This window comes from Lepidothrix coronata, unplaced genomic scaffold (assembly GCF_001604755.1).
Source record: "Lepidothrix coronata isolate B3197 unplaced genomic scaffold, Lepidothrix_coronata-1.0 Scaffold359, whole genome shotgun sequence".
Lineage (NCBI taxonomy): Eukaryota > Metazoa > Chordata > Aves > Passeriformes > Pipridae > Lepidothrix > Lepidothrix coronata.
The window spans coordinates 36,089-60,325 of NW_016690539.1; the positions used below are offsets into that span (position 1 = coordinate 36,089).

Sequence of the window (24,237 nt, forward strand, 5' to 3'; positions counted from 1 at the left end):
CAAGACTGAATTTTCCTCAAACAGCCCCTGGTTTTGGTTATCTGTGGGTGTCAGAGGCTGGGAATCCATGTGGGAATGGCAATGGCAGAGGAGGGACAGAGGCCACGAGTCCTGTTGTGCCAGCAAGGTGTCACCGCTCTGCTGCTCATGGGTGCTGCAGGTCCCACCTGAACTCTGGAGGTGGCAAAGCCCCTCTCTGTGGACAGGGAATTCCAGGGTAATTACGGTGCCGAAACTGGAGAATCGTGGAATGGTTTGGGGTGGAGAGGACCTTAAAGATCATCTCCTTCTGCTTCCACAGAGGTCTTGTGGCCTCTGGTTGGGGGCCCAGGTGGGTTTTCCAGGGTTCCTGCAGGGTCTGGGGCCACTGTGGTGCTTCTGTGCCAACGTTCCGCTTCCCAGCGCGGCAGGAGCGCGGCGGGTTCAGCCCGTGTTTGGGATATCACTGTCACTTACTGTCTCGGGAAACTTCTGCAATATAAATGAACCAGCTGGTATTAGGGAAAGTGTGAAGATCCTTTCTCCCTCCTTGGGGCTGGGGGAAGGGAAGGGGAGTGGGAGTGCTGCAAGGTTTGTCACGTCGAGCCGCGCGATGCGGTGCTGGGAACGCGGCTCAGGCAGAGGCCGGGATATTCGGAGGGTTCTTTGTGCTCCCCCTCCCTGTTCTGGGAAGTGTGCTGATCTTGTCGTGCTGCTTCGCTCGGCAGCTGTTCCTCAGCCGTGTGGCACAATTCCATCTCCTGTACCGGCTCTGCTGGGATTCCCGGTGGGAAGTGCGGCCTCACCACCCAGCCCGGCCCTCCTGGGCATCCCCGTGAGGAGACACAGGGCAGAGGACACAAGTCGGGCATAAACTTTCCAAAATGTCGTTTTGGTTCATTTCCTAATCTGGGGAAATCTGAAATATCCCCGTTGGAGCCTCATTTTTCTGATACTCATGTGGCTCTCCCCCTGTGTGAGGGGTGTGATCCCCACGCTGCTCCTCCGAGGGATCCCCATCGCCCGGCCCCTGAGCCTCACCCCTGCCCTCACTGTGCCACAGGAACGTGGGCTCTCCATGGTTTGTTCCTCCTGAGATGGAGCTATTCTGGATCCTCTTGAGCACTCCAGCTATTCCCTTGTTTTCCCGTGGAGACATCAGGAAGGAATGAGGCCCGGGGAGCAGCTCTGCAGCTGGGGGTTGCCTGCAGCAGGGCCCTGTCTCTCCTGCGTGCCGGGCAGCTCCTTTGGGATGCTCCTGCCATCTCCTCCCCACGCCTGCACTTCTCCCAAGTTTTTCCGGGGGGGAGCATCCACAGGGGGGGAGCGTGCCTGCGACATTTGCAGCCTGTTGTTTGCAGTCTCAGCCAGATTGGGAGCAATCACAAGTCATTTCCATCTGAGCTCGTGCTCCAGCCTGCCCGGAGCGAGCCGGGGTCCCGCAGGAGCTCCTGCTGCCAGGGATCATCCGGGAGGGCAGGGATGTGGCAGTGCCATCCCACCCTCAGCACAGTGCTGTGGAGGCAGGGCTGAGCCCCAGCAGTGGGGATGGAGGGCTCGGGGCCAGCCTGGGAGCCTGGTCAGTGCCCAGCCACCCTCTGGGGGAGGAGCCTTTTCCTAGTGAACCCAAGCCTCCCCTGGCACAGGCTCCACAGGGAGCTGAGCCTCATCCCCGGGACCCTCTGGGTTCGGGTCCCACCCTACTCACCCCACAAACAGGTGTGGGGTGGCCAATGCCCCCGTGCCCCGGTGCCAGCTCATCCCAGCAGCCCCTTCCCTGATCCCAAGCCAGCTGCTGTGTGTTCCCGGAGCTGGAAACGGTGCTGTCAGCAATATCACAGAAGTGATTTCTTTATCAAAGGTCATTACCAATTATTTTGTAAAGAACTGACGCTTCGGTAATTACCTGATTTTATCTTTTTTTTTATGTCGGTCATTTATATTTCATTATTGTCATGTTATGGCCTATCTGCTCGCAAAGAGGAATATATTAAACGCAGTGACTTCGCCTCCGTGTCACAATTATTGCCCCATATTTCATTTGCTGTTTTATCTACTGTTCTGGAGAAGATCATGGCTTGTTAGTTAAAGTGGGGTATAAACTAACACACACACACACTGCTCTCCCAGCACTGTCCCTCTGTATTTCCACCCTTTTTCTGTTTGTTTTAAAACCAGAGGTCCCTGGATGTTCTTACATCACATCCCCCTGAGAGGAACCCCGTTACTGCCCACAAGGAAATGCTGGAACTGGCAGTTCTGTCTTTATATATGATTTATATGATGAACTATCTTATTTAACCCTCAGGATGACCACAGGTAAATCCTGGATGCCCTCAATTTGCATCCCTATTTTTGGAGTTGCTCCAATTCCTGTCGCTGGTGCCGGCCCTGGGCTACTGGGAGCTCTGCAGGAGTCCCGTCACCCCTGGGCAGTTGGAATTTGGTGATGGATTCCCCACCCCTGGAAGTGCCCAGGGCCAGGTTGGAGCAGCCTGGGACAGTGGGAGGTTTAAGGTCTCTTCCCACCCAAACCAGTCTGGGATTCTGGGATTCCCCCATTAGGAGGTTTTGTTGGTGACATAATTCCCAAGGTGGTGCCTCTGTGCCCTGGTCGTGTCCTGTGCTTGGGAGACATCCATGGAAAAGGGCCCAGCCAGGGAGGGGGGTCCCTGTGGGTGGCAAAAGATGTGGTTCCCATGCAGCTGCTCTAACCGGACCGTGAGGAGCCAGCAGAGCTCATCCCAGTGTCACTTTTGCAGTGGAAAACCTCTCCTTAACACGGGAGCAGGACACGGACAAAGCTTTTTGCCAGGACTTCCTGTGTGTGTGACTCTGTGACTGTGAGCAACGCTGTTATCTGCTAAAGCATCCCCAAGGATGCACAGCTAGGCAGGAAAATAGCTCCACACACACCAATTTATAGTCCCAGCTGGGATCCATCAGCTAAAAACAACAGCGACGATCCCAAACCAGCCCCCCAGCCCCCAAATCTCAGGGAAAACAGTAATTCCGAGGCAATCTGTTCTTTCCACGCTGCCTGGTTTATTATTAACCACCACTACTCTTGATTTCTGGTGGCGTCGCGCTGATCAGCAATTCCTTGAAGGAATTTCTGGGGTTGGAAGTTGTGTGTGAAATGTATTTAGTGGGAAAGAGGGTCAGGGCTCCCGGTTTGATCCCTAAGCAGGGATGGAGCATTACAGGGGTTCAGCTCAGCTATTGCAGAACCTATTAAGTGCATTAACTTCATCCTTATTAAACCCTGCTGGGCTTAGGGACTACTCTGCTCTTTCTCACATGGTTTTCCAGTTTATCCTGCCTGTCTCTCCACATATGTAGGAATGAGTAAGGAAGGGAAAATTCAGACTCATTCAGTCCATAGATATTATTTCTGCGGTTTTAAATAAATAATAAAATGTACTTTTTTTTCCAGACTAAAAAGAATCAGGAGCCCCGTCCTGCCACCATCCTTTCCTTTCTGCAGCCTCTTCCTGGGTAAGGATGGAAGCAAGCGCCCAGCTGGAGTGTGCCCAGCTCCAGCCAGGCAGAGGGAGAGCAGGTGAGTGCTGGAGAGAGGAAAGTTATTCCAATTAATGACAAGCCAAAGCAAAACTCTGCTCGTGAGCTCATTCTGTGAGGGGGCTGTCTGGGGTTATCCTTTATTTCCCCCCATTGCCACGAGAGTATTTTAATAATCTACAGAGCATTTAATTGTGATTCCATTACCTGATGTAAGGAATTCCCTTTAATAGGGACTCCAGTCTCTGGCGGGAAATACCAGGTAATCAGAGCTGACAGGTGCTTGTGTTCATTCCCCAGTGCTTGGAATGGCAGAGCTGGGGCTGCTCAGGGTGTCCGGGCCGGGAGCTCGGCGTTCCTGTGAGGACCAGCCCCGTGTTGGGGGCAGCAGTGATCCAGCAGCCATCCAGCTGTGGTTATCCCAGCAGCCATCCAGCTGTGGTTATCCCAGCATCCCGGCGCTCTGGGCCCGGTCCCAGCACAGGCTGCGGGGCAGAGCGGCCGGAGGGTTAATTAGTGGCAGTTCTGATGAATGTTGTGAGGCTGCCACACTGAGCCATCGGGGGCTGTCAGGGAGCTGCTCCTGCCTGACCTCCCCCTTCCTCCGGCGGCAGGCAAGGCAGGAGCACTTGGGGAAAATGGATGGAATGGCTGTCTGCTGCTGCCAGATGTGTGAGCGAAAGCAGATGTGACAGATAAGCTGAGAACACCCGCGTCAGCTCACCCAAGGGCTGGGGGAGCAGCTTCCCGACCTGCTGGAGAGAGAGACACCGAGGGCGGCGGGGGGTCATAAATCAGAGGCCCCGCTCCCAGCACGGGGCACGTTCTGCCCAGAAAAGAGAAAAAAGAAAGCCGAGACATCACCAGTGACCCGACAGATGCCGGGAGAAGCTCCGGCCGCGGGGCTGCGGAGGATGATGGATGCCGGGAGTGTGAACGGGAGATGTGAGACACGAGCCCCGCTCCGGGAGAGGTGACAACAGCTCTCTGGCAGCAGGCAGGGGGGCAGGAGAGCGGGACCCGGGCCGGCCGCGGGGTGGGGAGGCCCGGGAGGCTCCCGGGGGAGCGGGCGGGCGCTGCGGGAGGCCGGGGATGGACACGGCTCCGGGCACCGCGGGGAGGCTCATTTTATGCATAGGTGCCTCTGCCAGACACGTCTCGTGCTCTACTTAGCATTTAGCCTCCCCTGCCACCACCGCATGTGCGGGCGCAGATGTTGCCATTTATCTTTCATTCCCTTTTCCAGTGGCAGGTAAAGGCTCTGCCCGAGAGCGGGAGACGCTCCCTGAGCCGCGGCTGCGGCAGCGACCCCTCCCCGTGCCCACATCCCTCCCCACATCCCTCCCCGGGCCCACATCCATCCCTGGGTCCCTCCTTGGCCCCAGGGGCCCAGGCACCCCGCAGAACATACTGCTACCTCCTGCTCCCTGTTTTATTGTTTTCCTTCTGCTCCAGGCAAATCTTATTTGGGAGAAGTTCTTTTAAACAAGCCCATCCTGCTGATGGTGTGTGAAATGCTGAGAGGCCGCTTGGAACAACAGGAGGGGGGGAAGAAGGGATGTGCAGCCCATGGATGGGAGAGCACAGGATCACAGGATCACGGAATTCCAGCATCACTGAGGTTGGAAAAGACCCCCAGGGTCATGGAGTCCACCCTGTGCCCGAGGCCCATCTTGTCCCCCAGCCCAGAGCACTGAGTGCCACGGCCAGGCCTTCCTGGGACACCTTACCCCGTACTCACACTGTACTTACACTGTACTTACACTGACCTACTCTGTACACACACCCACTTACACTATACTTACACTGTACTTACACTGTACACACACTGACTTAGACTGTACTTACACTGACTTACACTATAGTTACACTCACACTGTACACACACTGCCTTACACTGTACTTACACCATACTTACACTGACTTACACTGTCCACAGACTGATTTACGCTATACTTACACTCAATTATACTTATAAATCTTGCCCAGGTAATGAACATATTCTTTAGATTGCAGAAAGAGCTGGACACTTATCTTACTCTTAAAGATAAACCACCACATCCATATAATGCATTGCTAAGCTTCCCTTTTCCCATCCGCAGCGCCCACAATCCCATTTTCTATTAAATAATAATCATTGTAATTAATAGACTAGTTATTTTATCTCCCTAATCTGGTTACAGTAATTTATCAAAGGTATGTAAATGAAGGCGGGGAAAAGAGCGGTTCATTATTATTTTCTAAAGGGCCCCTGTCTCTCGCTGGAGCATGGAAAATGTAATTCTCTTGAACTTAATAAGATACTTGACTTGGTGTAATTCTCGGGAAGCAAATCCATTGAAGACGTCACTTTTTTTCTGTCACACTCAATTTGTTTGAGTCACAGTTCCCATCAGCTCAGGGCTGTTTGCCTGGGCCTGTCGGGGATGGCCCCGGTGCAGGGGGGGATCCTCGCTGGGCACGGCTGCTCCGCCTCCTCCTGTCAGTGTCCAGGGAAATGAGGAGTTCTGTGGGCACCCCACGAGGTGCCAGGGCACAGCCTCTTCCAGGGGGGCACGGGCTGCCCAGAGAAGCTGTGGCTGCCCCATCCCTGGGGTGTCCAAGGCCAGGCTGGAATAACCTGGGCTATGGAAGGTATCCCTGCCCATGGCAGAGGGTTGGAGTGAGATGATCCCTAAAATCCCTTCCAACCCAAACCGTTCCATGGTCTCCATGTCCCAGATTGCTCCTGGGGAGTCCCTGGCTGGATCCCACGATCCATATTCCCCAAACTGAGGGGGGTTCGCCAGGTGAGCCCCCCACTTAGTGACCATTGTGTGTGTCAGAATTCCACACCTGTGATCCCAGAGCGCCCAAAAAAGAGAAGGAAAGCACCAAGAGGGTCTGACAGCCCCAGACAGCAGCGGCGGGGGCACCCCGATGAAAGGAGCTGATTAATGACAGCGCCAGAGATAAGTGGCACTTTCCCCAACTTTCCCTGTTGATGTAGGCTGACATAATGTCCCCTCCAATTAATGACAGGGATATAAAACACCTGCATTTAGCAGAGCAGATGTTGCTTTTATGGTTAAACGCACGCAGAAATTGGCTTTTAAAGGCCCAACTTCTCCATTCCGGGATTCTCCGCTCGCTGCACCAGTGAGATGTAACCGAGGGCACACACGAGGACGTGCCTCTCACCAGCAGGAGGCATTTCTAGGTCATCCCGGAGCACGTTCTGCTCCACGGGGTGAGCTGGGCTCTCACACAGCTCCCAGGGCAGCTCTCCCCAAGGAGCTGCGAGCAGCTTCCAAACGGAAGAGGTTTGGAGATGTCTGCAGGAATGATGTTACCCAGACACACAGGCTGGGGGAGCTGGGGGGGTTCAGCTGCAGAGGAGGAGGCTCCAGGGAGACCTCAGAGCCCCTTCCAGGGCCCAAAGCGGCCCCAGGAGCACTGGGGAGGGACGTGGGACAAGGGCCTGGGAGTGACAGGACACAGGGAATGGCTTCCCACCGCCAGGTGGGATATTGGGAAGGAATTCCTGGCTGGGAAGGTGGTGAGGCCCTGGCACAGGTTTCCCAGAGAAGCCGTGGCTGCCCCATCCCGTGAGTTTATGATTCTATGATTCCACCCATGTCCTAACCAGAACAGCAGCACTAAGCAGCCTTTGGATCATATTTTCTCCTTGTCCACAGAGGGCCCATGTCCTTTGGGCCCAGCTCTTTCTGCTGCAGCTCCAGAGACAGTCAGAGATGCTCTGACCCCAGGGAGCCAACATGCCCTGTGCTCATCCATGTTATTCAATTCCATCACTCTTTTCTGAGGGAGAACACTCCCCACTTTAAAAGAAAATCCCTGTTAAGGACAAATAAGGACAAAGGCCAATTTATACCTGGGATGATCAGAGGGGCCCACCTTTGCCTTCTGGATTTGCAAGGCATTTTGGAGTGTTTTCTTCTCACTGAATACACAAAGCAGGGAGAAAGTGTTGCATTTTCCCACTGCTTTTCCCACTGGAAGCTGCCGCAGGTACCTGGTGTCCCCACAGCAGGGGAGGAGCCTCCAGGTGGGAGCAGAGCGGCTGGGTGGGGAATGCACAAGGAATTCTGATTCCCCTCAGCTCCCACACTAATGAGCAGCTCACACTTCCCAGGACTGCCTTCTCCGTGTCTCCCGAGGTTTCAAACACAGGAGCTGCATATGGCTCCACAGAGCAGCTATTTATAGAGCACAAGTGTTTCCAACCCTTCCAACTTGATTGCAAGACTCACAATATTAGGAACAACTCTTAAAGTCCCAGCTCCCCTGTGTGCCGGGAGAATCCAAGGGTTCTTGGGGGAATCAGGACTGTCTGAGCCTCCTGGGAGCAGAAAAAGGCTGCAAAACATTTCCTGGGAGTGCAGTGGATGAGCCTTCCCTCTTCCCTGCTCACAGGTGGGAGACAGGGAACTGTGACCAAAGGAGTCACCCCCTGGCTTTGTGGCAGCTGGGACTTGGAATGCTGGACTTATGGAATGGTTTGGGCTAGAAGGGACCTTAAAGCCCATCTCATCCCAACGCCTGCCATGTGCAGGGACACCTTCCACTGAACATCAGCTCTGAACTCAGTTTGCACATGAAGAACATTTCTGTGAGTATCTCTTGGCCAGTTCTGGAACTGCTGCCTTGGGGAGCTCTGTGTGACATTTCTCCACATTTTTCCCCATTGCTGAATCACTCCCTGTAACACTAAATATCCTGGAATTTCCTGCCAGTGGGTTTGCCCATCTAACTGTGGTCTCCATCTAAAAATTAAACAGTAAAATGAAAGTTTCATTTCCTTCCCTGCTCCTGCTGCATCCAATAGGCAAAAATCCAATTTATTTTGGTTTTCCCCCCTCTCTGCTGCACTCAGCCCCTGGCAGGGCCCCGAGAGGACAGACCCCACTCTCTGCTGTCCCAGGCCCCTCACAGGGGCTGCGAGAGGCCCGGCAGGCGAACGAACACCAGGAACACAGAAACACGTCCAACTCTCACAGCTTGCCTGCAGACCCCAAAATATGGCTTCCACGAGCCAGGCTGAGGCAGAGCCACATCCAGCTCAGCCTCCGGAGATCAGAGGAGCAGCTCAAGTTCCTGGCCGAGCTGGCTGTGATCTCAGAGAGGCTCAGCAGCTGCAGTGAGGGCTGGGAGCACAGCATGGGCGGAGCCATCCATCCACCCATCCATCCATCCATCCATCCACCCATCCATCCACCCATCCATCCATCCACCCATCCATCCACCCATCCATCCATCCATCCATCCACCCATCCATCCACCCATCCATCCATCCACCCATCCATCCACCCATCCATCCATCCACCCATCCATCCATGCACTCCACCCACCCACCCATCCATCCTCTGCAATCAGCACGGCAGGTGCAGTTCAAGGGGCCTGGCCTTTAGCAGGACCCGGGGCTTGGCCACGGCTCTGCCAATTAATCATCCAGCAAAATGCACTTGACAGCTTGGAGGAGGCTCCCGCTCTCCGTCTCCTGATTGCTGCTAATTCGGGCTCCGGCACAGCGAGGGCGGGCATGGCCGGGGCAGGGGCTGTGGGTTTGGAGCGGGCTGGAGCCAGGGCAGGAAGGGCAGGGGCTGTGGGTTTGGAGCGGGCTGCAGGAAGGGCAGGGGCTGTGGGTTTGGAGCGGCCAGAGCCAGGGCAGGCAGGCAGAGCTCACCAGCAGCTCCCAGGGCTCTCCCAGGAAGGATTTTCCCGCTGCTGGGAGTTCTCCGTGCTGTTAATCTGCACTGTTTCTCTTAGGAATGGCACAAGCCCCTCCTGTGTTTATCCACCTGTTTTATTCCGGGCAGAGGTGGTGAGGGAGGGGGCCTGAGGGCATAGCTGAGGTGCCAAGGCCCGTGTGGGAAGGGGACAACTTGGTGTTTCAGAGAGGTGAACTCCAAAGCCACACGCAAATGGGGCCCCAGGGTGGCTCATGTCTCCTTAAAATTCCTGGGAAAAGAGGAGGAAGCAGCCACTGGAGTGTTGGAGTTGTCATCACTGGATGAGAGGGGAAGAGGGAGACTGAGAGGCTGAGCAGTAAAAGTGGGATGAAATCACAATACTGGAGTAAAAGAGGGGAGTGGAGTTCTGGTGGTGGGATGTGGGGTATCCCCACCTCTCCTCCTGACAGGAGTGTTTGTGTGTATTTATGGGGGGTATTTGTGGGGGTATTTGTGTGGGGGTATTTGTGTGGGGGTGCATTTGTGTGTGAATTTGTGTGTGTGTATTTGTGTGTGTATTTGTGTGTGTGTATTTGTGGTGTGTATTTGTGTTGTGTATATTTGTGTGTGTATTTTTGGGGGCTGTGTTTTCGGGGTTGTATTTGTGGGGATGTATTTGTGTGAATTTGAGGGGGTGTATTTTTGGGGGCTGTGTTTTTGGGGTTGTGTTTGCGGGGGTCTGTCAGTGCCCACGTGCATGTGCTGCTCCTCCACCCACACGGCCCCAAACCCAGCACGTTATCTTGTGGGAAAAACATGCCAAGGGAAGTCATGACCTTGTGCTTCAAGTGCAGCACCGGAGTAGCTTTATCCTGTGTTTCCCTCTTTTCTCAAAATAGTCAACTTGTGTGATGCCAACATCTCCCAGACCGAGACAGCTCGCTGGGGATTTGGGCAGGAGTTGGCACGTGTTACCCCTGGTTTATGTAAGGTCTTGCTGCACTTGCTATTTTTAGCCACATTAATAAAAAGGATTGTTCATCATTATACCAGCTTAGCAGGCACAAATCACAGGCCCAGGCAAATCTTAAGGGGAAGTAAGGTGATTCATTCCACTAATCCCCCACTGCACAAAGTCACAGTAAATCCTGGTTCTAATAAGTGGGTTGGAGGCTCAGGCCTTTGGGTTCCTCTCTCCACTTGCTTTTTGGGATGTCACATTCCCATTTACTGCTTTTTCTCGGCTAAAAAACACCCCACAAACTCAGAAACACCTCATCAACAGCTGATCACTCTTATCCCATTATCAACACCTGAAGCAGCTGAAATGAGCACCAGCAATAGTCAAACATTCGGAACTTGCAGCCTAAATAAGCTTTTCCCCCCTTTCAACAGAAAATCAACAGGACAAAGGCTTTGCCCTGGCAGCCGTGCATTGTCCCGGCCGGGTCAGCTGGACAGGGACAGCGGGAGCTGGGATTTGGGATCCCTGCTGCCAGTGGGACCAGAGGCAGCCAGGCACAGGCAGGAGCTGGGCTGGCTCCAGAGGGAGGGCACGCAGGGGAACGTGGAGCACCAGGGTCACTCCGTGCAGAGAGCAGCAACCAGCAGTGGAATTTGCATGGACACAACTGCTGCCCAGGAATTTTTCAGTGGAATTTGCATGGACACAACTGCTGCTGAGGAATTTTTCAGTGGAATTTGCATGGACACAACTGCTGCTGAGGAATTTTTCAGTGGAATTTGCATGGACACAACTGCTGCTGAGGAATTTTTCTCTGCATGAATGAGGGAAGGTCACAGGATCACAGAATATCCTGAGCTGGGAGGGGCACACCAGGATCAGCAAAGTGATGGATTGCTTTCTCCATCCTGATCCATTCTTCCTACCCCCAGAAAGGATGAATTTTCAGTGCAAAGGACAGATGTGGTGGGTCACAAGGAGAATAAAAGTTCTTGGAATATTCAGGGTATGTCAGGCCCGTGGGGACCTGATAATATTTACTTTGGCATCAGCTCAGATCGGTGACTGAACGACTTGTGTTGCCTCAAAGACTGTCCTCAGGGTCACCCAGGCTGTCCACTCACCCTCCAGCTTCCCTGGCGTCTCATCCCACCTCCCCATGGGATGCCCTGGGGGTAAATCCCTCAGTGTCCCTCAGATCTCCCGTGGCCTTTCCCCCTGGCAGGGCTGTGGGGTCCCTGGGAATACCTTGGGAATACAAAGGGGGTTTCTGGGGAGCCCTTTCACACTGAACCCCACAGCTGTGCCGCCTCACCCGTGGGGATCTTCCCGCTCCAGATCTGCCCCTCCACCTTCCCCACTGCTTTCCAGAGTCAGGATTAAATTAGGATTACATTTCTCAGCCTCTGCAAAACCCCCAGGAGAGGATGAAACGTGGGATTAACAGCTCTGGGCAACAATCTGGGGAAATCTGCTGGTTGCTTAAAGATCTTGACCGGGTAATATGGAGATTTTGGGAAATTAGGAGTTTGAAGTGCTGTTTGTAGCAGGCTGTGCTGGGCTTATAGGGCTAAACCACCCCTAATCCCTCGGATTCCCAAGTCCATGTAAAGAGCTGGAAGGTGCTGCAGGAGTCCCTCTATTTTTCTCCCAGAAGTACAATTTCTATGGGATATTGTATTTCCCTGGATGGTGGCTGGGAGCACTTGGGGTCTCCTGGGGAGGCACAGGAGGGTCCAATTCAGTCAAAAATTAGGGGTTTGGGGTCAAATTAGTTTCTGAGAAGGATCCTGCTGAGTTCTGGATGTCTTGAATTACCATCCCTTGTTTCTGCCTCAGGGAATTTTTCCCTGTGGGAGCATTTCCAAAGAATCCCAGTGAATCCCAGAATGGTCTGGGTTGGAAGGGACCTTTACACATCATCTCTTCCATCGCCGTGCCGTGCCGTGGGCAGGGACATCTCTGGAAGTGTTCCAGGACAGGCTGCACGAGCCTTGGAGCAACCTGATCCCGTGGAAAGTGTCCCTGCCCGTGGCAGAGGGTGGGAATGAGCTGATCCTTAAAATCCTGTCCAGCCCAAACCACTCTGAGATTCTGTGGCTCTCTGTCCTAAGCCCACCCCTGATCCAGGAATGAGGGAACTACAACTGGTTAAAGCCCCACGTGCCTCACTCCCCGTGGGGGGAGCGTAACACATTCGGGATCCAGCAACAGTAGCAAACAACACAGTTCCCTGCCCTGGCTCAACCCCGAGGGAGTTGTGCCGCTGGTTGTGGCTGGAGGCGCAGCAGGAGGGGTGAAGGTGCGTGGGCCGGAGCAGGGATGCGGGAGCAGCTGGATGCCAGCGGGCCATGCATCTCGATTAGGGCCGTCCTGGCGGCGGGAAGGGAGCGGGAAGGACGCGGCAATTACTGCAGTCCCGTCCCAGGCACAGGTGTGGTGTGCCAGGAACGCTGCCCGGGCTCCCGAGATGGATGGAAATCATTACGCTGTGTGTAGTCAGCACAACGGCGCCGCTGCCGCGGGAGCTGCTGACGGTCCCTCCGGCGGGGAACGCGGACCAGGAGCTGCAGGGAAACCAAGGGCACTGCTTAATAAACCTGTTACTCGGGAGCTGAAAGGAAGCTTTATATTTGATGACAGTTCTCAAGCCTTTTCTAACCCAAACCTTTCTGTGACTCGATGGTGAGACCTTCTCCACCAGGTCCTGTGGGAAAGAGGGATGAGTAGAAGGTGGGAATTTAGAATGAGTCAGTTAAATGAAGCCATTGTAGAAACAGTTCCATTTAATGTAAGTAAATGTACTGACATCAGTGGCATTAGTGGGAAATAACTCGATGTTCTGAGAGTTAAATTGACTGGAAGCCCTTCTCGTGTTGGGCAGGGATGTGGTCAGAAACTCCCTCCAGCAAACACTGTGCTTTGGGACATTACCACTTCACAAACCACATTCCCACAATTTTGCTGCTGTTTGGATCTCTGTACTCTTTCTTCTTTGTTATTCCTGAGGCTGCCCATCACCTGGCAGTGTGGATGAGTGTGGAAGAGCGTGGATAAGCATGGATGTGCCAGAGGCTGGGGCTCTGTGCTGGGCACTGCTGCGGAAAACTGGTGTTTCCAGGTGTTCAGGAGCTCCTTGGCACCTGCTGTGATGGACTCACAGGTCAGGACACCTCCAATTACCTTATTGCAAAGCCTCAAATCTGTATTTTATTCAGCAGCCAAAAGAAAACTCCCCCCTGATACAGAATTACAGAAAGGAGCATTAGACTCATAGAAAACAGCAACTATTGTGCTTTTCCTCGCACAGTTCTCAAAGATTTAATTTATATTTCTGATGATGAGCGAAATTTTTTTGCTTAAAAAAAAATTAATCAGCTGTCAATGCTGCAAATTTAAATTCTCTATTCACTAATGTTTAATAATGCCATTATATAATAATGCATTAAGGAGGGAAAATAAGCCAACCCACTTCATTTTGCTTTGGTCTGCCTGGAGGACTGGCACTTGAATCCTCCAGATGAAAGGCTAATACTTTTATCCCTTAAACTACTCCGTCAGCCCCCAAAACTAAAGGACTTAGAGGAGAATAATTGGCTCTTTAGAGGAGGAGAGCAGAACAATGTCCTCCTGCCTCTCGAGCTCCCGCGCATCTGTCCCCGCGCTCCTCGCTTTGTGCGCACAAATTAAATAATGGCACCGAAAGGATTAGATCACAAAAATATTCTCTCCTTACACTTTGTTCCAAATTAATTTCCAGATGGCTGTTCTCTCGTGCTCCAGCTGAGGGGCAGGAGAAGATCCCGGGTTGTGTGGACCAGGAGCGGGGCGGGAGGGGAACCGTCACTCCGTGTTTGTCTGGACTGATTGTCAGGACATCACAAGCTGGTGCCCCTAAAAAAAAAAATGAGGACAGGGGTGCATTTGCTTTCCAATACATTAAATTTTCAGAGAGGGAACATGAGAAAATAAAGAGCCTTTTTTCTAGCCATGCCCTGAGACGTGCCCGGATCTCTCACCTGGGACGGAGCTCGTGTGCTCCGTGTGGTTCATCCAGGGCACACTCCAGCTCCTGGATGTTGTACCCGGTGTCCCCTCGCCAAGCCCTGAGCCAGGCTCGGTGCCAAGAGGATTTCAGCAAGAATTCAATGTTCACTTGAGCTGAAAACATGCCCGCGCTGTGGCCAGCACAAGGTTACCAACACTCCTGTCCTACTTAAGCCCTATTTTGGGACTGGAAATGTGGCTCTGATGCTCTACAGGCTGAGTAAGAGCCCTGAGGACACAGGTGAGCTTCGATTCAGGGCTCTGGGTGTGTTAGATCTATTTTTCAGGCTTCTTTTTAAAGTCTGTCCCTGCTCAGGTGCAGAGATCCAGGCAGGGAACTGAGACTCTGCTCAGCACCCGCAGCCCAGGGCTTGTCCTCGTGTTAATAAACTGGAGCATTGCTTGTTTAAATGAAAATATGCTGCAATTTCCCTTGGGAAACTGGAGTCTTGGGTGCCAACCCAATCCCTTTTGTAGGAGATGGATCCAGCTCCAATCCTTAGGGGAAGTGTAAAGCTCCAAGTGGGGTCTGCACGGTGCTGCTTCACAGACACCCTCACACAAAGAGGAAGGAGCTCAGTCGAGGGACAGGAGCTCCAGCTGCACCATCCAAGATTCCCAAAGGCTTTGGTGACTCCCCAGCAGAGGAAATTTAAGCATTCCCAGGGAAAACATAACTCCAGGAAGGCTCCAGTGCTCCTGAGGCCAGGCTGCAGCTGGACAGGAGTGTGGGGTGTGGGATGGCCACGTCCTTCCAGTGCCTGCCCCAGCAGGGACCCTTCCCCAGCCCAGGCTGCCCGGGTCTCCATGACCTTCCTGCTCTGCCCTTGTTTTCCATGGGAGGCAGTCTGGGAGCCGGTGCTCCTCCGGCTCAAATCCAGGTGTGAGAGGGATTTACACCCTCACGAGGGCTGTTTCCATCACCCCCAAAGATAATTAAACTCTGCAGAATTCCAAACCGGTCTTAACCGCTTTTCCCTGCTTTTCCTCCCACTCACATCAGTTTAGCACTCCACTAATTATAGGGAATTTTTTCCCTGTGACTCTTCCTAAGCTCCGAAACGGCCGAGGCCCCAAAGCCAAGGGAGCAGCAGCTCTCCTGTGACACCAAGAGGTCCCGGGGTCTGTGTGTGTCTGGTTTTGCTTCGTGGCTGGATGTGAAATGGAGCTGCTCTTTCTGGCACAAACTTCCCAAACAGGATGCCGGGATAATCCGAAAAGGATGCGTCCCCCGCTCCCCTCGGATGGAGAAACGGGAAACAGGCCGTGAAGGAGCGAGGAATCTTAATGGCTCCCAAATGTCCCCGCTCCAGAGGCCCTTCCCACCTGGGCACTGGACATCAGAGGTGTGACCACTGGTGTCCAGGGAGAGCGGGATGCCCCTGGGGGCAGTTCCACCACATCTGCTACAGATGGAGCTCAGTGGGACCTGCTCGCACAGTAAAACAGAGCCTAAATTCCCTGATTATTCACTGGGAATCCAGAAATATTCCCAGTCATTTTCTGCCGCTCCTCTGGGGGTCTCTTTATGTTCAGAGACCAAGCCTTGGAGCAGCCTGGGCTGTAGAAAGTGTCCCTGCCCAGAAAATGGTTGGACTGGAGGAGATTTAAGATCCCTTCCAGCCCAACCCATTCCATGATTCTGTGATTCACAGCGAGTCTGGAGGCCGGAGTCAGCTCTGGGATCCCACCATCCACCCCTCCCCGAGCTCAGCACACGTCCAGCCTGTCCCAGCGCTGCTGGGGACGGGGGAGACATCCCACTGGATACCTGTGTATTCCAGAGGGATGGAAGCACAGGTGGCTCCTGCTCCCGGGTGTCAGAGCAACCTTTGTGACAGACCTGTGCCTTTAAATCCAGCCTGTAGCAAATGTAAGCAATATTTTTTCATATTAACAAGAAGTAGAAACTCAGCTCCAAACCCAGATTTCTAGAGGTCTAAATCTGAATTCCCTCTGCTCCAATGCTTCTATAATATCCCTTGATTTCTCCGGCGCAATCTGACGGCATGTGAAAGTCATTCTTATTTTTACCCTCCTTATCCATATGAAAAAGGAAACACAGTCCATTTGCTGCAAGCCCCTAAGCATCTGCTGATTTGTCAGTTTTATTTAGCTAAAAAGCATTCACTTTGCTGCAGAGGGGCCGCTCAGACAGCCTGGCTGGAGAAAATTAGTTCTACTTTACCAGCATGAACTACTCTGATTGTACATTAATTAAGATATGCTTTGCCACATATGATGTGTCCTCCTAGAGATACCAGGCGAGTTGGGCCGTTTGGACAGTGGAAAATTAGTGTGGAAAGGGGTAAAAGGAGGAACCACTGCTACACTTGGAGGATCCCAGGATCATTTGGGTCAAGGTCTCTCTCTCCTGAGGGGCCCCAAAGTGCCCCCAGCACTGGAGGTGCCTCAGCCAGCACAGGGGACAGGCACGTCCCCGTCCTGCTGCCACAAGCACCACCCAGGGGCCACTGCCCTTCTGGGAGCATCATTCATCGACCTTCTCCCACCTTTCCCATCCCTCCCCTTCCTCACAGCACAGCTCTGCTCCAAGCTGAGCCATGGTTTTGGGATGCTCAGCCACTGCTTGTCCATCAGAACAGCTCTGCCCTTGGACAGGGTCTCCCTGCTCCCAGTGCCTGGAGAACAGAGCTGCGCTGTGCCTTGGAAGCTTCTAGCAGTGCTCAGCTCCCTGAGCAGCTGCTGGTCCTCCAGGAGACAGGAGCTGGGCTCCTCCAGGCTTGGCTAAGCCGAGCTTGGCTAGTCTTCCTCCTAAAAACCCAGGATGAGGAGCCTGTGCTGCTCCCAAGCAGTGACACCAGCGAGGAGCGAGGGGACAGCAACTCCTTGGGGCCTCACTTCCCATCTCATCCACTGTTCCCACAGCGGACACTCACCCTGACCATCCTTTCCTGTTTGAAACAGTGTGACTGCCTCAGAAAACGTCAGTGACCACTGGCAATACTGTAGGGAATGTGCACTCGGGATCAGCTCCCGTAGATCTTTCTCCCATCCTTTCAGCCCTTTGACATCACTTGACTGACCAAAGGGCTCCCAGGGTCTACTGAGCCATGAGTTACTTGCAAGTGATATAAAAATAGTGCTAAACCCTTTACCACGTAAAATAGATATAAAACACATAGGGATTTTTACTTCCTTTTTCATCTGTGCTTTTTAAAGCAAAAAAACCCCGGTATCTGGCCTCTAAGCCTTCAATTAATTGAACAAAGATTTCAAAATTGTTCAATTGGTTTCATTAGGAAGTGTATAATAGAATAATAAAGTAAAACAAATGATATAAAGCAGACCCACTAATTAGCTCTACATGATTGATACAGCTTTGGACGAGGCATTTGATCTCCAACAAAATGCAGTTCCTTGTTAAGAGGATTTTTAATTGATGTGCAGAGAGGTATTAGATGATGTTGGAAAATAATTACTCAAAAGCTACTCATGCATTTGGCTGCACATAACAAATGAAGTTTGGGCTGTGGATCTGGCGGAGTGGACACGTGCTAATTAATAATGAGGGGAACGAGCATCTTCCAGGAGTTTTTAACCCAGTGTTTACGAGGAGATGGCGTCGCAATTATGGGCCATAATGAGGTTGTCATCAACCAAATCCACATTCCTCAGATGGCAGCAGCACTGGGGAGTGGTGCAGCCCCTCTCCTGCGCCATCCTTCTGGGCTTGGGACTGTGTTAGAAAGCAGGGATGGCTGCTCCCAACTATCCAGCTATCCAGTTATCCAGTCATCCAGCTATCCAGTTATCCATCTATCTATCCAATTATCCATCTATCCAGCCATCCAGTTATCCAGCCATCCAGTTATCCAGCTATCCAGTTATCCAGCTATCCAGTTATCCAGTCATCCAGCTATCCAGTTATCCATCTATCCAATTATCCATCTATCCAGCTATCCAGCCATCCAGTTACCCAACCATCCAGTTATCCAGCCATCCAGTTATCCAGATATCCAGTTATCCAGATATCCAGCCATCCAATTATCCACCTATCCAGTTATCCAGCTATCCAGTTATCCAGCTATCCAGCTGCCATGGGCATTCTGGGACAGGGACACTCCTCTCACCCTGGAAACTCAGAGCTGACTCCTGTGGGTGCTGCTGGTCCTCAGAAACCAAAGCCAGCCTTAAAACTTTGCTGCTTTACAGACCAAAGTCCATGTCTCTGTTAAGAACTTTGGATTCAGAAGTAAGGAATGAGCAAAGCCAGGCTGGATTCCAGAAATCCCTTTGGCTTTGGATGCTCCATTCCCGTGAAACCCCTTGGGCAGGCAGCACTTCCCACCTTGGTGGCAGGGCTTTGGAAATCCCGGGAGCGATCCCTGCAGACAATCGTGGCTCTGTGCACGCTGTGCAGTGACATCACTCATTCAGAGCCTGGCCAAGTGTCACTCTCCTGTCATGTGCCACATTCCCTGCAGCTCCAGACAATCCGTGTCCTCTTTGGGAGACAACTCGGCGTCTGATTTCGCGAGCGATGCCAAAAGTCTCACTTTTTCTCCTTCAAATAAATGACTCTGACACTTCCCAGCCATGGCTTTATATTTTTACAGAAATGTGTGTTTGGTGGGTGAGAGCGTGGCGTGGTTTGAACAGTTGTCAGAAGTTTTATTTTTGGAAGAAGACAGGGAGTATTTGGGAGATAATTAAGAGTTTGTGAAGTTTCCTTGCGAAACGAGACAGGCCCAAACCACCGTCTTCTGCTCCAACACGCATTTTACACTCGATTCCTCCTTTGCCACCTCCTCCTCCTCCTCTAGTTTATAAGTCTGTTAATTAATGGTGTTTATTCTCCCCCTGGCCCCGCCTGAGCAGTGGCTTTGTGATTATATTATTAGGAAGCGATGATAACGCATGTGGGAAAAGGTATTATTGTGTGTGTGGGCTCCCCCATCGCTATGGAAACAGGCAAATATTTGCAGACCTCAACTCCTGATTAATGCCTCCTGCTTATTAGAGAAAGTCTGGATGGGGAGGATTCCTCGGGAGCCGCTCCCTCTGACAGTTCCTTTCCGTGTGTACGAGCCCCGGGAATTCCAGGCTCCATCCCCTCGGAGCAGTTTCCCCACCAGCCATTTTACCGGCGTGGCACTGAAACACGAGTGCAGTGGGAATTACTTTGCAACCTGCTGGTTCACATTTCGGTGCAAAGGGTTTTATCCCAAATATATTCCTCCCTGAAGGGCAGGATGCAGACCCAGGCACCGACCGATAGTGTGGGATTAAAGCTGGAGGGATGAGGCTGCTGCTGCCGGGGAACTTCCAGAATGGGGAAATCATGATTCCAGGATTCTGGACACTTGGACACTGAGGGACAGAGCAGGACAAGAGGAGAGAGGAGGGACAGGTGTGTCCCTCCTTGTCCACCTTGTGCAGGTGCTTTTCAACCCATGCCAGAGCCGCCCTCGCATCCCTGCCCAGCAGCCAGGGGACACCCGCCCGCCAGGATCGCCCGGCACTGCCCGCAGGGCAGCGAGGCAGAAGGAAGAGCTGAGGGTGGGAAGTGAAGCCACGGTGATCTGCAGGGCCTTGGGGCATCTCCCTGAACATCTGCAGCCACCTCGGGCAAAATGCTCTCCCTCCAGAGCCCAATGGAATGTCGGCAGCTGACCCCGGAGCGGCCACGGCTCCGGCCGGGGGTGTCACTCCTGGGGTGCCACTCCTGGGGGTGTCCCAGCACCGCCCCTGCCCCGCCACGGGCAGCTTCAGGGCTGGGAGCAGTGAGGAAAAGGGATGAAACGCCGCAGGAGGAGGGCCGGAGGTCTGCAGTTTTCCCTGCCCTGTTGTTTTACAGGGGAATTTTTCTCCCGGGAAAACTGTGTCTGTTCCAGTTGGGTTTCACAAGTGAACGCTTTGATGGCTGTGCCCAAGGTCCTGAGTCAGCCTGAACGGGGGTTACAAAAGCAGCAGAGGTGGTGCTTTCACAGAGCTCTGCCGGAGGGAGACTCGGAGCTGGAGCTCCAGATGCAGTTTGTGACTAAGGAATAAGTAACTCTAATCATATCAATACATATTTTGTAAATAATACCGAAATAATGCCATCAAATCATGGAATCACAGAATCTCCTGGGCTGGAGATGACCTTGTGGAGGTGCTTTTCAACCTAAATGACTCTGTGAGCCTGTGATGAGCATTCTGAGTGCTAAGGAGAACCAGCTCTACCTTGTGCTTCCCCGCTCGCCTCCACCCCTGGAATCTGGGGTCGTGCACCCCAAAACTGCCGCTCAGGGTTTCACTTAGCCACGGTCTGGTCCCCTCAACGAAGGGATCTCCAGCTTCTTCTCTCCCTCTCCCTCAGAACCCGGTTATTGACTCGTAATTTGTCACAATGACAGAGTTTGGTTCCTCCCTGGGAAATGTTTGAATCAAGCAGCAATTAATGCATTGTCAAGCACTTGAGGTAATTGTGTAATAAGCACCACATTACCTGGAGTAGTAACACATTTCCCGGCTAAACCAGCAGGAAAACTGCTGCGGGTTTTTTGCCAGGTTATTTTGGGGTGTGAAACCTGCTGTTGTGCAAAGGCAGCGAGAGTCCATATTATGCAGGAATCGATGGATTCCTGTCTTTCCAGGCGCCAGTCGGAGCCGTGTGACAAGGGCACAGCATTCTTCCCGATCCAGCAGGTTGTGTGAAAGCCCAGCCTCAAGCTGAGCCTGCCGGATCCAGCTGTAGTTTGTTTGCTACCTAATGGAGCAGCTCCGAGTTATAACACCCCAAAGAAACTGCGGAGCGCAGGGAAGTGCTGGAACTCCGGCGGCCCCGCGACAAACCATTCCAGGGCTCACCGGCAGGGCTGGGGCTCCGGGAAACAAGCACCGGCGCCGTGGGGCTGCCGGGGCTCTGTGCTGGACCCGGGGCAGGCAGGGGCTGGCAAAGGCCACGTGGCCAAGGAGATGGTTATTGCTGTGTCCCAAATGCCTTGGCCACGCGTCAGGCAGCGGGATGGCAGCTCTGCACGAGGGCAGAGGCGCCTGGGCAGCAGGCTGGGGTGGGTAAGGGATGATGGGCAGCGCCGGCTCTCACAGGCCCCCCGTGCAGCCCCTGCCGGCTGTGGCGGTGCATTTACCCCTGCAGGGCACTGTCCAGCTGGACAATCCCGGTTTGCCAGGAGCTGGCTGAGACAGGGAGTGAAGCCCCTGCAGCAGGGCCCCCAAAGCTCCCCTGCCAGGGTCACTGCCCACGGCACCCGCTGCCTCGCCCGCTTCCATGGGACAGGGCCCCAGCTCACAGGACAGTCCTGAGCTCCTTCCCAGCAGCAAATGGCAAAGCACAACCTCATCCTCTGGTTTTCAAGGAGAATGTTTCCTTTTCTTTTTTTTTTAAAAAATTAGATTTCAAATAATATCCCTGCAATGTGTGACCTGGGCTAGTGGAAGGTGTTCCTGCCCTTGGGGGGTGGCACGAGATGAGCTTTAAGATCCCTTCCAACCCAATCCATCTGGGATTCGATGATTCTGTGTATCACATTCATCCTTCCTGCAGAATCCTCCCAGATCTGGGACTGTAAGAGCAAAGAATCACACGTACAGCACGTTCGCTCCCTTTGCTGGTGCTCCCGGGGAGCTGCTGACCAAGGAAAGTGCCAACCATGTGTTTCCACCTTTAACTTTGAAACATGCTGATCACATTTTCTCCTTCAGCCTTTCCCTCTCGGCTGCTTGTGCACATAGTTTATTCAATTCGTGGCGGTGCACAATAAAAATCAATAAAAAGCATTTATTATAAAGTAGCAGAGATTAAAATAACTGGCTTGGCTGTGCCACTGCAGCACGGGGCGCTCAGAGCAAGGATGCGCTCCACACAAAATGTGATTTATGCTCTGCAGAGGGGAAAAATCCCAGTAAGCAGAAAAGGAAGTTTTATTGTCTTGCCAGTGAATCACTGTCCTGCTTTAGACACAGTTAACAGGCAGGAAAATATTATTTAATAACATTAATGTAGCATTTCATTATCTGTATAGCTGTGGTAAATACAGACCATTTCTCCTGCCTGTGGTGGCACCTTCAGAGCTCTAATCAGGGCAGCAAAGCTGCCTCAGTTTCCAAAATCCATACTCATTTCCTGAGGCAGGAGCCCCCAGCCCCACTGTGGGAGCCCTGCTCTTCCTTCCCCCCCTCCCTCAGTTCCATGGGTGTGGGATCTGAGCCCTCTGGAGCATCAGCACCTGTGTCACCACTGTGTAAATACAAAGAGCTTCCAAAGAAGGTGTTTGGGACTAACCTGGAGCAACAGGCTGGGAGACCTGGGGGTGTTCCCTGGGAGAAGGGAACAATCCAGGGAGACCTGAGAGCCCCTTCCAGGGCCCAAAGGGGCTCCAGGAGAGCTGGAGAGGGACTGGGGACAAGGGATGGAGGGACAGATATCCCAGTGACAAGGCCAGGCAGTCCCTGGAATGCTGCAGGAGAACAGGGCATCCCAGCTGCACCAGGAGCTGCCCTGTGGCCAGTCCCACAGCCAGCTTTGAGCTGTCCCTCAGCTCCGGGACACCAAGAGCAGGAAAAGCTTCTGGAGCTGGTTGTGCCGGGGAACCCAAGAGCCACTGCATTTGTTTTCTTGGGTTTTGTCCTATAAACTGCAGTCCTTATTAAGCCAGTAAATATGCCTTTTTACTGGCTGGTTGACAGCTCACATGCTTTCTGGGCTGTCTCCTTAAACATTTATGAGCACTCATGAATATGCAAATCCACAGCCTAATGTCTGCAAAATGGTTGCAAGTACAAACGCTGCGTTAATATTTCATACAACGATGGGAGCAGATCAACAATCATCAATTTTGAACAAATATGTTGCTTCATTAATAACTAATGAGGTGGTGCTGGATTTGGCATTTACAGGAAAAAGTGGCATTTAAAAGGAGCTTCTGGGGGATCGTTCTCCTTGGGAAGAGAGTTGGCAGCCCTGGTGGCTGCCAGGAGTTTTCCAGGGTGAGAAGTGTGGGAGATGCACTCACAGAGTTACGATGTGCCTCCAAGAGAAGCTGCTCCTTGCCGAGGGTTTGCTGGGTGTGGAAGGCCAAGAGCTCTCCCACTGGGAGCCCTGGTGCTCCTGCTGCGGTCCTGGAACGGGGCTCATGTGCTGGGGGTGCTTTGGAGACTCCCAGGAGGGATTCCAGCAGGCCTTCGGTGCAGGACCTCCTTTCCCTGAAACACCAGGATGCCAACGAGCATCCAAGTGCCAGAGGGCCCTGGAGTGGTGGAACAGGAGGGCAGAACGTGGTGGAAGGGCAGGAAATCCCTAAGAAGGTTTGGGAGGCATCATCTGCTTTGGGGTTGTTCTGATTTAATTAAAGCCTGTCTGTGGAGCAGAACCTCCTCCAACCCTCCCACAGGGTCAGACAGTTGGCACCTTGGAGTTTTCCCTGGTGGATCCCTGGGCTCCTTCCATGATGTCTCCCAAAACTTGTCCTTGCTTTGGCTTCACACGAGGAACAGCAGCTTCCTCGGGAGAACATCCCTATGACCTCATAAATTGCTCCATAAAGTGTAAACATGGTTTCTAAAAAGCCTTTTGGAAACTTTAACAATCAGTCAAACCACCCCAAATATTTATGTGCATGGCGTGGGCTCTGCACAGCTCCTAATTATTGATATTATTTCTCTTTTGAGGCATTTTTGTTCATTTTTAGGCTGCGTTGCCACTAGTTTTTGACACTTAAATCTAAGTAGAGTTACAAAATAAAATAAAAAACAGGATAATTTCTTTTTTTCCACCTTAATACGAAGATAAACAAGCGAAATCACTCCTGTGCTAGCTGGTACAATTTCAATTTTTAGCTGTGTTGATAATCTCCTTTTGATGCTAATTAATTACAAGTAATCATAAAAACAAATTAAAACCACTATACTTGCAGCAGGTTTTTTTTTATGCTTACGAAATAACGCATCTTTATGCATTTGTTTATTTGCCATGTAAAAAAATGTAATCTATATTCATAGGAAAACAACTTTAGCACCAGCACTGGTGCTGCAAACCATCAGAACTCAGGTTTTTTAGCTGTTTTTCCCCTTTTTCCAGTGTCAAAC

General features: G+C 52.5%; 1 long non-coding RNA gene across 1 annotated transcript in view; it reads right to left on the reverse strand.

The window, feature by feature from the left end:
* Positions 1 to 9,869: 9,869 nt before the first annotated feature.
* The window catches only part of LOC108509387, a 31,575-nt gene continuing 17,207 nt past the window's right edge, over positions 9,870 to 24,237 (reverse strand). The window contains exons 2-3 of the long non-coding RNA XR_001878618.1: positions 13,874 to 14,031; positions 9,870 to 12,704 (exon numbers count right to left, since the gene is read on the reverse strand). This is a non-coding gene — a long non-coding RNA (uncharacterized LOC108509387). The remainder of the gene's footprint in view (positions 12,705 to 13,873; positions 14,032 to 24,237) is intronic.